Below are 12135 nucleotides of genomic sequence, written 5' to 3'. Positions count from 1 at the left end.
TGTAACCCTGATTAGCAATCGTTTCTTAGATGCGATACCAAAAGCACAGGCCACAAAAGAAGAAAGAGGTAAACTGGACTTCATCAAAATTAAAAGTATTTGTGCTTTAAAGGCTACTATCAAGAAAGTGAAAAGCCAACCCACAGACGGGAAAAAATACCTGCAAATCATGTATCTGATAAGGAATTATCATTATAAAGAATTTTACAATTCAACAATAGAAATACAAATAACCCAATTAACGAGCGGGAAGACGATCTGAGTCGACATTTCTTTAAAGAAGATACATAAATGGCTGACAAGTACATGGAAAGATGCTCAACGTCATTAGTCATCAAGGAAATGCAAACCAAAGCCACAGTAAGATATCCCTTTATACCTACTAGGATGGCTGCGATCAAGAAGACAGGCAAGAACAAGCGTTGGCGAGGAGGTGGAGAAACTGGAGCCCTCGCCCTGCTGGCGGGAACGCAAAAGGGTGCAGGTGCTTTGGGGCCGTTTGGCCATTCCTCGAAAGTTAGACACAGAGTTACCATAGGACCCAACAACTCTACTTCTAGGCTTATACTGAAGAGAAATGAAGCCATATGTCCACACAAAAACGTGCACATGAATGTTCACACCAGCATTAGTTATAATAGCCGACACAGCCCAAGTGTCCATTAACTGGTGAATAAACAAATTGTGGTACGTCCTCACAGTAGAATACTATTCAGCTATAAAAAGGAATAAGTGCTGATACGTGAATGAGCCTCGAAAACACTATATTAAGTGGGAAAAAAAACAGATGCAAAAGGACACATACTGTATGAGTCCATTCACATGAAATGTCCAGAACGGGCAAATCTATAGAGACAGGAAGGAGGCTAGCTGTTGCAAGGGAATGGGCGGGGGGTGGGAGGGTGGGGTGGGGGGATTGGGAGGCTGCTGCTGATTGGTATAGGGTTGCTTTTTATGGGGATAAAATGTTCTGCAATTAGATAGTGGTGATGGTTGCTCATGTTTGTGAATATACTAAAACCACTGAGCTGTATACTTTAAAAGGGTGAGTGTTATGGCATGTGAATTCTATCTTAGTAAAATAATTATATGAGAAAAAGGTATATGGTATCAAGTTTGACATACAATAGTTAGATGTTGTTACTCTTATTGCTGAGACCTAGTCCTAGGAACTCTCAGCCCAGGTAAACTCAGACTTGTGAAATCAATAACCAGGACTCCATGTGGTTAGTTCTATTTGGAGCCCCAAAGGGGAAAAGTTAATCCTACTTGGTAAGCTGGAAAGAACTTCACAAGAGAAGGTCTTTCAAAATTGTCATAACCACAAGTATCATCTCCCCCTTCCCCCCTCCTCCATCACCACCACCAGCACCAGCACCACAATCACCACCACCGCCACCACAGTCTACATTTGTTGAGCACTTACTATGTGCCAGACACTGGTTTAAGTGCTTTATGTGTTTTCACTCTTAATCCTCACAACAAATCTAAGAGGAACAATTGTTATCCCCATTTCACAGATAGAAAAACTGAGGCATAAAGCAACTAACTATTGGGCCCATGGTGCCACAGATTGAAAGGCACAGAGCCAGGATTCAAACCCAGGTGGTCTCACTCCACAGCCTGCCATGCTGTACTGATTCTGGTTTGCCAGGGATAAAAAGAAGGAAGAACATTTCAGCAGACGGGTGGCCCATTCAAAGGGGAAGGAAGAGAAGTTCTAGGTGGATGGAGAGAAGGATACTTTGGGGGAAGGGAGGGAAAGGAGAGTTTGTCTGGAGCCAGATGCTGAAGGTCTTAAATGACAGGCATAGGGGTATGGCCTTGGTCCTATAGGTGCTGGGGCCATGGTGGACAGAGGTGACAAATAGGATTCTGTGCAAGTCCCATGCTAGGTCTTAATGGACACTGTGATGTTGAACAAGACTTCCCCAAGGAAGCTACAGCCATTTTGGAGAGAAGGGAAGACACACAATGACCTAGCTAGTTATACGGGGCAAAAGCTCTTTATTCAAACAAAATCTTATCAGGAGCACCAATACTGTTAAAAACAAACCAAACCAAACCAAACCAAAAAACAACAACGACAGCAGCAGAATAGGGCAGCATTCTGGCAGAGAATCAGAATCAGAATCAGAGACAACCCTACATAGCACCCTGCCTACTCCCAAGCTGCCCCTGAGGCAATTTCCCAAGGTAAGAGTTCACCTGGGGGTGTCTAAATAACTAAGGACACGCCAGCAAGGCAAGAGGGAAGGAGATCTGCACCCACTCCTCTCTGCTTGACATTTCAGAGGCATCCAGAAACTTCTCTCCTGCCCGGGATCAAAACTTATCTTACAAAAAAGCATTCCCCTTCCCCTAGCAAATACCCCATCATCCAGTTATTACTCATCTGGGGCCTGCAGGGTCCCAAAGGGAAAGTGCAAACAAGCATATCAAAGTTCCCACACCACAATCAGTGTGGCTTACTGTCTGGAACCTTCCAGAGAGTTTGTGGAAACCCCATCAGGGGAAATGAAGTCACTGCTGAGATACGACTCACTCCACAGACGCCAGGAGCGGGTGGGCAGATCCCTTGGCTTCCTTTCTGGTAGGAGCTGACTGGCAAGAACCAACTCCCCCAAGTCCAACTCCACTCCTTATCTCACACCCCAAACAGCTCCTCCAGCTCGGCTCGGACATAGCCAGACCATGACAGACTTCTCAAAGCAAGACTCCAAACCCCAACGCTTGTGAGATTGACTTTGGGGTTAGGTTTGAATTCGCTGCATTTCTTTGCAGTTAGTGCATCTTTTCCTGTTTGCGGAGCTCTGTCATTCCAGGGCCAGAGATAGAGAGGGGGTGGGAGGATGTGGGGTGAGGAAGGGCAGGAAGAGAAGGAGGGGAGCCCTCCTGCTTCCTTCCATCCAGCAGCCTGACCTAGTACTGCTCCCAGGACAAGGCAGGACATCCATTCCGCCAGCTGGGGGGCTGCTGTGCATTTTTCGTGCAAACAGTAGCTGCTGTACTCTTCCTGACGTCACCCTCCTCTGCTAGACCTGAAATCTCATCGATGAAAGCTCTGTTTTCCCACCACCCTGGGCCCCAGCATATACTTCAGGCCTGAAATTTCAGAGACGCCACTCATACCATATCTTAAAGTAAATACCAATGGGCCTAATTATATAAAGGGAGAAAATTTGGTACAGATGTTATCAAGGCAGGAGAGGCGGCTTGTGGCAGGGGCCAAGCCAGTTCCTCTTGGAACATGCTTGTTATGATTAACATGGGAACTCGGAGTTCTGATGAGAGGCCAAATACCGCGGCTGCTACACGCCTGGGCAGAGGAGCAGGAGAGAGGAGGGCATCCCTGGGGTGCCCACAGTGGATGCTCTGGATGTTGGGCATGGTGCAAACACCATGGATGCAAAGGTTGTGATAACTTGAACTCCAAGGAGCTGTCTACCTTTCCCAGGCCCAGCCAGGCTAACACTGCTGAGGATTACTGCCAGGAAAGAAAACTTTCCACTATAACTCGACCCCATGGCCTTTTTCCTTGAGGCCCCAATTAGGTTGTGTATTTCTCACACACTCTGTCCTTAGTGCTACCCCAAAAGTGAGCTACCCATGTTATAATTATCTGTATCTGACTCACCGGTCTGTGTGAGTGTCCCCTGAATGCTCAGAGCCCAGCACAGGGCCTGGCACACAGGAGCCTCAATAAACAGTTGACGGATGAATGACCTTCCCACATCCTCGCCACCCACCCAGCTCTGACTCTCTGTCCCTAACCTGGATGCTCAGTTCACGTCAGCCAGGGTTTATATCTGCAGATTCCCACCCAGGCTGGGGGAGCTGGGGTCTGCCAAGGCCACCAGCATCACAGACGCCAGCAGATCCATGTGCTCAGGCGACATAAATTTATTACCCAACAGGGAACAGGGCAGATCCAACATCAGCAGGAAGTCCATTGTATAGATAAGCTTGGCAGTACTCAGGCCTCCACGTTCACAGAGAGAGACAAACACCACATGGAAAAATCAGCTTTCTATTATCAAGGGGCGGGAAGAGGGCACCAGGGGACTGGCCCATAGTCAAGGCCCAGCCACGGCTGGGGTGGCCCCGGTTCACACAGATGCCTCTGCCTTCCCAGAGGAGCCCACAAGCATTATCCACTTCTTGGTGACACATGCATCTCTCAACCCACAAGCGGGTGGGTATGCTGGGACTGCGCCAGGAATGCTAGCAGGATTCAATCCCCAGAGGGAGTTGCAAGGGAACCAGAGTCTAAGCCAGGGGTTAGCTATCTAGCTGCCTAGAGACTTGATTTCCAGTTCTGAATTCTGTCTCCGAGTTTCTGGGGAGCTCTGTGTGCACACACTGCAGGGAGGTGGGGTGCAGAAAGCCAGCACTGGGAGGCAGCAGGCAGATGAGGGCTGAGTTCACTAGCTTGCTCCCCCGGGTTCTGCAATCATCTCCACTTTGTAATGAGGAAACTGAGGCACTGGAAAGTTAAGCCACTTGCTCCAGGTACCCTTTTCATCTCTATATTTGAGCTAGGAAAGAGACAAAAGAGGGTCAGGAACTTCTCCAAGATCATACAACCAGTGAGAGGTCAAGTTTGGATGCCAGCCCAGGCAGTGTGGGTCCAAGGCCTGTGCTTGAACCCGCTTGTCTGACAGAGAGGCCTGACCTCGGGCATGTGGTCAATGAAGTGAGGCCGTTTTTTAGTCCTTCCTGCCCTGAGTGCAGAGCGGCCTCCTGAACGGAGCTGGGGTCAGGCTGGGTGCAGGGGCCTCTACACGAAGGCCGAAGCCTGCATCCGCATCTAGGCGGAGATTTTCTGCTTCCTTGAGCTGGGAGTTCACAGGCTGGATGGAGCTAGAGCCCATATAAGTCCTCGGAAGCCACTCCAGCAGGTGCCGTGGCAATAGTGGGTTTGGGCACAGACAGTGCAAGCCTTCTCGAGAGCCCGGGTGGCAAGATGAGCCAAGTGACACAGGGTCATGCATGATGCCGTCTCCCTGGTAGCAGTGGCCCTCCTGGCACGCTGACCCACAGGCAACCTCCCCGGGCATGGCTCTGGTTCCAGGGACGTGCCACCACACTTCCTGATGTGGTTTCCAGCCTCACTGGCTTTCAAGACAAGCCACTTATCTAAACCAGGCAGGAAAGCCCTGACCGTTACTGGGCTACCGCGAGTAACAACAGCTCTCTGCAGAATCACAGGACTGAGGGTTTCCAAATCCATGGGGCCACCCACATGCTATTATGGGGGACTTGCACTGGGGGCCTGGCCTCACAGCCCTACCTTGCAGGGTGGTTCTGAGTGGGGGCTCAGGAGAGACGCAGTCACCTAAGGTTCTAGGCATGGAGGAGTCCCTGTGAGGGGGGTGACCAGACAGGGACTCTTTGTGGTGACTTCAAGGGCTATCCTGGGCAGAAAGCTAAATCTCATCTGATTCAACATGTCTGCTCCGGTCCGACTCCCTGTACCTCGGTCACACCCAGGTATTCCTGAGTAACAATTATCTACCACTTACTAACCTCAGAAATTTACAGAAAGGAAATGCAAAAAGATACCCTGGTCTCCCTGCCTGCTCTCAGATCACACTCCTCTGAGAAGCGCTCCATTTCTCTCTGTCCTTCCCTTCCAGAGGGAGCTGCTGCCCTCCTCTTATGAGCAACTGTCACCAGTGACCACAGGGTCTGCATTTTCAAGGAGCGTTTCATTTGCAAACATTCTGCCCCTTGGCCTCAGGTACACTCCTATTAGCCCCCTGGTTTAGAACTTATAAGTACAATCCTCAAGGCTCTGCTCCTGCCTCTGGGTGCTGCTCAGACCTGACAGTATCTCCCCACCTATGGCATGAGTTCCTTGAAGTCAGGGTGTGGGTGCCACCCCCAGATCAGCCCTGTGCCACGGGGAGAGACCAATGAGTTCCTTTCCTTCAGATGTCAAGGTGAGTAACCAGCAGTGCCAACTCCATCACAGTACTCATAATAAAAGTCAGAGCCACCACTGACTACCTGCATATAATGCGCAAAAACTGTGCTAAGCACTTTAGAAGAAATGCATCTCGTTTCATCCCTGAAACGACCCTGACTTAGGCAGATTTGTCACCATTTGGCAGATGAGAAACCTGGAGTTCGGGAAGGTTAAATGACTTGGCTATGGTCACAGAACTAGGGTAAGACCCTCACCTCTGATCCCAGAGTCAATGCTTAGATCACAATCTTATATTAATTCCTCCAGGTTTCCTTGGGACATCACATGCTAGAGTATTAACATGCTACTGTCCCAACTAAGATGCTAAGGACCAGTGAGACCACGTTGTGACAGTGTAGAGGACACAGGCGAAGGCTCGTGCTCCCAAAGCTCGGGAAACTGTCCCTTTGGGGACTAAAAGAAAAACAGACAATGAATGCTGCATTGTTTGGGACTACCTGTGACTATTGAAGGAATTTGTTGGAGGAACAGGTTGGTGACTTTGGTCAAGAAAGTGCCCCTCCAGGTGATGGGCCATGAGTGGAGAATTGAGGCTAGGGATGTGGAGAGACAGAAGAAATGGCATGCTGAGGTCCAGGCTGAGAATGGGGGAGGTGGTTTAGAGGGAGTGGGGAGCCCCGGGGAGTTGAGGCGAGCATGGTGCTGAGCAATGGCGGGAGGGCGACACCAGACAGGAGAGGGAGAGGGAATCAGACCATGGAGGGCCTGGGGTGTCAGTCTGAAGGGTCTGAACTTTCCAGGCACTTTGGCTACTATGGGTTTGGAGCAGAATAAAACTGCTAGCTTAGGACAGCTGCTTCCAGAAATAACACAGATGATAAGAAGAGAGAAGAGACACTATAGAGGTGAAGAAACCAGTTCCCATAGTCCATCCACTCTCTTGAGTCACCTCCCTCTGTGTTGACCGCAGAAACTCAGTGCCTTTGCCGTTCCCCCCTTGTCCTGACCTCTACACTTGGGAGTGCCCGGGGCTCAATCTCAGTCCTATTCTCTCCTTGACCTTCGTTTCACATCATTTACTTCCATGGCTTTGAAGGTCACCTGCATGCTGATTATCCCTAGCCACCAAACTCCCAGACTTGCAACCAACGGTTCACTGACATTCGCAGCAGCTCTAACAAGCACCTCGCGTATAGGAGATCCACAGCCAAACGCTGATCACCCCAGCCCCCCCGCCCCCCGCCAAATCCTGCTCCTCTCCCAGCCATCGCCATCTCAGTAAATGCACATCCACTTTCCACTTTTCCAGCCCCTTGGAAAAGGAATTAACCTTGATTACTTTCCCCTCACCTCACAACCAATCTGCCAATAAATCCTGTTGACTCCACTTCCAGGGTCGATCCAGAATCGAACAGGTTTTACCTCCTCCATGCTGTCACCCTGATCCAAGACACATCATCCCCCTCCTACCCTGATATAAGGGTTCCTACCTGGTCTCTCTGCTTCTATCCTTGTCCTCCTGCAGTCCATCTCCCCACAGCAACCAGAATGGTCCTTCTAAAGTCAGATCATGTCACTCCATGGCACATGGAACTTGAAATCAGACCTTATCATGGCCTTGAGACCCTACATGACCTTGCCTTCCAATTTCCCTTCTATCTTCAGCTCCCACCACTCTCCCCTCCCTCTCTGCACTCCAGCCTAATGTCCCCCTCAGCACATGTAGGGCCTTTCACTTGCTCTGCCCTCTGCCTGAAACATTTTTTCCTCAAATATATATATTCAAATAGAAAAAGGAAATCTATTGCAAAAAATATACAGGCTTAGTTTTGTATTTCTTCATATTAACATCCAGCTACAACAACATTTTAAATGTTTATAAATATTTCAAGGAGCCGTTTGCATATTTTTTCATTGTGGGATTTTTTTTTTCTTGTTTAAAATCTAGTAGCTTTACAATATTTTCCCTGATATTTTATTATAAAACTTTTCAAATACTGTACAGAAAAGTCAAAAGAATTTTAGTGAACATCCAAATACCCACCACCTAAGTTCTATAAGTAGGCTTTACTCTTCTTGCTTTATCACATATCTGTTCATCTATCCAGCCCTACCCATTCAACAATTTATCTAACTTTTTGGTGCATTTCAACTAAATTGCAGAATCAGTACATTTCTTCCCAAATATATGAGCATGCATATTGTTAACTAGAATTCAGTATTTGTTCAAGTTATTTTTTAAGGTAAAATTTGTATACAATGAATGCACATATCTTAAACATACCATTTGATGTGACAATTTATAATATATTTTGCTTCTTAAAGCACTAGTTTTCCTCCCTATCAATGTTCTTTCTTCCAGTCGACCCTGTGAGTTCTTGCTCTCCGGGCTCTGGTGCTGGCATTTTGGTGCACTGTTTTCTGGTCAAGAAGGGTGGGAAGGGGACCTGGGGCCGACCAGCCAGCTGCCTTGCCTCCCTTCCCTCCCTTTGGGAGAGCAGAAGTCACATCCCTTCCAAGGCCCCAAAAAAGGGTGTGGAGGAATCTCACATTCCTTTAGGGGGAATGAGGAAAAGAGCTTCCTGAGATGGGCTGAGTCCAGATATATTCAAAGCTAAAGTCTCTGGGGCCAGTTATAATCCATATGTGGGGAAGAAAGTAGAGCTAAGATACACAAACAATCCAGCATCCAGAAATAGATACACTAGTTCATTTTTATCACTTTCTCTTTTTCTTTTTGGTAACTTAAGCAAGCTCTTGCTTTTATAAACTGAGTTCAGACATGGAGGGGCTCCCACATTACAGTGCTAATAGCCAGCACTCACCGTCCTTTATCGATAGCAAACCATGCCCATCGTGCCATTTTCTATTAAGAGATGGAGCCAGGATTCAAACCCAGGTGCCTGGCTCCAGAGGCCATGCCTTTAACCACTGTGCCACAGAGACCACTGCAGGTAGTCATTGAGAGGGAGATGGTAGACTGGGAACCCACACAGCCCTCCGTTGATCCATTTATCAGTAAATTTAAATTATTTTTCAGGTCTATCTGACTTCCTATGACCTCCTCAAAAAAAAAAAAAAAAAAAAAAAGGCATGCTTGGCCCCCCTTTGCATCCCAAATAACTAACCTGGCACAGATAAGTACTGAGGGATAATTAGAAACAAGAGGCCAAGAATACTTGGCAGGCTCCGGGTGGGCCAGCGCCTTTCGGGGCCAACCTGGTGTGATGGCTGTGAGAGCAGCAGGTATTGACGAGACCCAGTAGGAGAACTACAGCAATGGCAAGATGCCCCTTCCTGGCCAGGACTTAGTGACTCCTGGAAGGGGCCAATATCATGGGTAACTTAATCCAAAGATAAAGGCAGATGCAGGCTGAGAGTCCACGTACCCACGCTTTCCCGACCCAGAGAACCCAACCAGAGTGTCCACTAGCAGCTGTCAATCTACCCAAGGACAAACATTTCTACTCAACAGGTGCCACTAAGTGTCTTACACATGCCAGCCCTGCAGCAGCTGCTGTAAGGGCACTAACTCATGTCCACCGTGGAAGTGGCATGGCCTTTCCCAGTTTACAGTTGAGAAACTGAGACTCAGAGGTGATGTGACTTAACAGGCACTTGCTGAGCTCTAACTCTGTGTCAAGCACTGATTGAAGTGTTTCACATGTACTGATTCATTCAAACCTCACAACATCCCCAAGATTAGGAAACCAAGGCACAGATGGTTAAGTAGACTCCCAAGTTCACATCAGTTAGGAAGAAGGAAAAGGCATCTAGTGCCAAAGCACAAACTTGCCTAAGATCACACTGCTAGTAAAGGGCAGAGCCAGGAGTCACTCCCAGGGCCCTGTGACTCTGGCACCCAGCTCTTTCGTCTACATGGCCCTCCATGCCACCTTTCTCCCAACTGTGAGGGCCTTTCTGGCCCCTTTTCTCTCCCTCATGGGTACTGTGGCTCCTCCACTGGCACCCCTCATCCCCTAACCACTCATGGCCACAGGCAAGGCTGACCTCCCCCCAGGCTGGCCTTTACAGAAAGGCCACTATGGGCCTAGTAACGGATCTGTATGAGATCCGTTCACTGACTCCTGTCGCCCTGAGGTCAGCAAAGGAGAGACTATTTACCTGAGCCCAGCAGCTGTTTCTGCAGCCACCCCAGAGCTGGGCTGAGGGCCCAAGGAGCACAAGGACACCCTGCCACTCCGCAGCCATATCTGGACCACCCTGCCAAGAGCAATGACCAGCTCCTCCTCTCCTCCCTCCCTTCTTCCTGAGAAGGAGTCCACGTGTTGACATCTAAGAGCTCAAGGGCCAGTCCATCCAGGGTGTGGATGCTGTGATCCCACCAGTTCAAAGGCTGTGGTTTGCATTCCTTGGGGCAGATATGCTGCTTATATCAGGGCATCTTCAATCACGGTAGAGGAGTCCCAACCGGAGCCTGGGCCCCAGAAGGCTGCTAGGCTGCTGTCCCCTGCACCAGCCCTGTTCTCAAACTCACAGGTACATGCACTGTCCGACATGGGAGGGACTTTAGATCAGGGGTTGGCATGCTTTTTCTGTATAGGGTCAGATAGTAAATATTTTAGGCTTGTTGTCAACTACTGGCTTAGATCATCCTGCCTGACTTTTCCTTCCCTATAACCTCTGCCCTTAAGGGTATCCAGGAAGGTGGTTATGGGAGCCCAGAGGCCATTTGCAGTATCTCCCAAAGTCTGATGATCCCCCTTGCTGTTCCTGCTGCCTGGAACACCCTTCCCCCAGATCTTTGTCCTCGACAACTTCTCACCATTCAGGCAGGGATCTTGCCTCCCTGATTCATGCTGTATCCCCAGAGACCAGAACAGTCCCTGACCCACAGGAGGTATGTTGCCAAATGAATAAATGAATTCAATCAAATCATACCTTTACCCCAAATCAGGCTGCACTCAGAGGATAACTGAAATGTCACAGCCAATATTTACTGAGACACACTGTCTTGGGCTTTTACACATATTATCTTATTAAATGAGGCAGAAACTAACTCACGAGATACGGACTCCTTTATCTCCCTATGTCTGACAAGGACACTGAAGTTAAGTTCCCACTGTCCAAAGACTGTCATCTGGTAAGAGGCAGAGCAAAATTTCATGCCAGATCTGTCCAACTCTGGGCCCCCTGCTATTAACCATCGCTCTTGCTTCATTTCACTTGGCATTATATCAATTTAGTGTGAACACAGATTATCGGTAGCTGATAAGCAATGCTGATGGGCAGTGAAGTGCCTGTGGATTGGTTAGAAGTGGAGGGAAGATATTATCTAATATACGGGGGTAGGCAAAAGTAGGTTAAATTACCAGCCATCATTACCTAAAAAATAAATCATAAGTAAGGATATGAAATAGAAACTATAATGAAAAGAAGACAAATAATACAATAATTAAGAAATAAGTAATAATACAAGAATAAACTTTGTTTCGTGTACTCACACCTGTAAACCTACTTTTGCCAACCCTGTATGCAAGCTTGTTTGTTAAACAGTTTGTTTTAAAGCAAAGTTTTTGGGGAGAAGGAAAGCAATCGAAGTTGCATAAAGGTGGGGGTTTTCTCATCTTTTACCAATGAAACAGTGAGGCTCAGGCAAAGGAAACAGCTTCAGATGTCACAAAGCCGGTTAGAGGGGATGGCAAATCCTAAAGTTTCTCAAGGGAAAATCCATTAAATCAGAATACCTTGATCCATCTCCTGGGGATGAGATACACATCTAGTACCCAACACACAAAAGACAGCCTTATAGGAAAGTCTCGAATCCCCATGTGGATCACCAGCTCCGGAAGACAACCCCCTGTGGATTTACATAAAAACCATCCCAGCAGTGGAGCTTTAAGGCCTCACAGATAACAGGAGAAAAGTGAGTCCCTCCTAGCACCTCACACATGTCTTCCAGGCCAGGGAGCCCATTCTCACCAGTGCAGTATAGTTTTGACTCCACTTGCAGCTGCCACAAAAAAAAGTGAACAAACTTGCCTACAAGCTCTTGATAACTTCCAAGTGGGTCACCTTACATTATGAAGTGGCTTGTAATTAAAATATTTCAAAACTGTGCCTAGATCACAGTTGTCTAGACATTGGGAGACTCCAATCCTACGCCATCCTGCCCAACCATGATTACAACCTGCCAAAGAACATGTTATGTTTTCTTTATCAGAGCATCTTCAAGGGCATGT

The 12135-nt window shown here is 48.0% G+C and overlaps 1 protein-coding gene across 6 annotated transcripts in view; it reads right to left on the bottom strand.

Annotated features, from left to right (window-relative positions):
- MICAL2 (microtubule associated monooxygenase, calponin and LIM domain containing 2) overlaps positions 1-12135 on the bottom strand; it is a gene marked incomplete at its 3' end in the record, with an annotated part of 136153 nt that overhangs the window by 51726 nt on the left and 72292 nt on the right. The window lies entirely within an intron of this gene.

The sequence above is a fragment of the Miniopterus schreibersii genome, assembly GCF_964146895.1.
Source record: "Miniopterus schreibersii genome assembly, chromosome: 12".
Taxonomy (NCBI): Eukaryota; Metazoa; Chordata; class Mammalia; order Chiroptera; family Miniopteridae; genus Miniopterus; species Miniopterus schreibersii.
The sequence above is the reverse complement of the archived record's forward strand: the minus strand, read 5'-3'. Positions and strand labels throughout refer to the sequence as shown.